The sequence below is a fragment of the Nanorana parkeri genome, unplaced genomic scaffold, assembly GCF_000935625.1.
Source record: "Nanorana parkeri isolate BGI_ZX_2015 unplaced genomic scaffold, ASM93562v1 scaffold232, whole genome shotgun sequence".
In the NCBI taxonomy this organism is placed as follows: Eukaryota; Metazoa; Chordata; class Amphibia; order Anura; family Dicroglossidae; genus Nanorana; species Nanorana parkeri.
In genome coordinates, this window is record NW_017306500.1 from 1,095,606 (window position 1) to 1,097,372 (window position 1,767).

The following is a 1,767-nucleotide window of genomic DNA, read 5'->3' on the forward strand; positions in this document are numbered from 1 at the left end:
TCACCGTGCTTCCTCAAGGATATCTTCATTCACCAACGATTTACCATGGACTGACAGAGGTGAAATTCTTGGGAATGATGTGGACTGGGCTACAGAGGAAAATTCCAGGAACAGTTGTGCAAACTATGCAGGGATTGTCACCTCTTACTTTGAACCAGGAAGCCCAGAAATTAATTGGAGTTGTGGGATTCTGGAGATCGTTCATCCCACATCTTGAACTGATATTGAGGCCCATATACAATGGGACATGGAAAAAGACTGAGTTTTCATGTGATTCTGAACAGCAGAACGCATTCCTTGCTGCTAAAGAAGTCACTTTTCAGCACAAAGGACTGAGACTGGTGAGACCAGGAGAACAGTTTCAGCTGGATGTAGTTGAGCAGGATGATACCAGATCCTGCAGTTTGCAGAAGAATGAGATTACAAAGGTGGCTGCAGTTGTGCCAATTGATATGAACTTGGCCAACTGGGCCCACAAGCAATCAGGACATTTGGGGCAGAACTGTGAGCAGCAGAGAGGATTGCCCATATCCATGGATATGATAAAGACTGTGATAGGAAACTGTACAGTGTGTGGAGAAGTGCAACAATGGCAACTACAAAAGTATTCCACCAGAAGCATCGAAAGGGGCGAGAGGCCTGCAGAGATTTGGCAGATTGACTTCATCGGTCCCCTGCCCCGAGGAAACAATGGACTGAGATATTGTTGCACTACAGTTGACACCTATTCAGGACTTTTGCTTGTCCAACCTTGTAAGCAAGCAGATCAAGCTGCAATGCTCCATTTGCTCCAGAAGATCACTGTGGCCTATGGCTACCCAAGGGAAGTTCAAAGCTTGCACTCTACCGGATCTACAGAACAAGAGATGACCAAAGATTCTGGAGTGTACTGGCTGTGCCACATCCCATACCATTCACAGGCAACTGGTTTAATTGAAAAATACAACGGGCTATTGAAGGACCAGATACGCGAGCTTACACCCACACATACACTGAGGGGGTGGGATCGGGTCCTTATACAGGCAATTCTGTTGTTAAATTCTAGACCGATAGCCAAATGCACACCGTATGAGAGGATAGTGGGGGCTGGAGCACAGATTCCACAGCTGGAGTGCAGAATACGGTATTTACATGATGTTCCTAAAAGAACGGGTCCTAATACGTACCAGATCACTGCTTCCCATGAAATCGAAACCGTGTCTGATACGTCTGAAGCTGAGGCCTATCTAGGAATAAGAGGAGATCTGGCAGGAAGGTTTGAAGTTATATTTGCATTGGCAGATGAGCTTCAGGATAGTGATTGGGACTCTGACTGGTTAGTTGACACTTCTCAGTCAGAGTGGAAAGTGAAGCTCTATAACGTCAAACCTTCCAAGATAAATTGTAATGTGACACTGGGAAATATCAGTATATTTCCTCTCCTCCCTATTGATGTTCTTTGGGAGGATCACAAATGGGTACAAACCGGTGGCAAAGTATTAGTCAGAGAGAGAGGCAAGAAGCCAGTTAAAGGAGAGATTGTAGCGGAAGGGCCAGGGTCTACTGTTTTTGTGTTGTTGGAAGGAACAGATAACCCACTCTGTTTTCCACTCCATAGGCTGTCTCCGATTTGATCCATGGAGAAAGTGGCTTCAGGATGAAGAGAAGAGGAAGACCACGGGAACTGAGCAGAATAAACCTACACGACTGGACTTTCTCTCATGAACTTTGCCAAAAGACTGAAACACCTCTTTAGTAGAGGAACTTGGGGGGGTTTTTGTATCCATT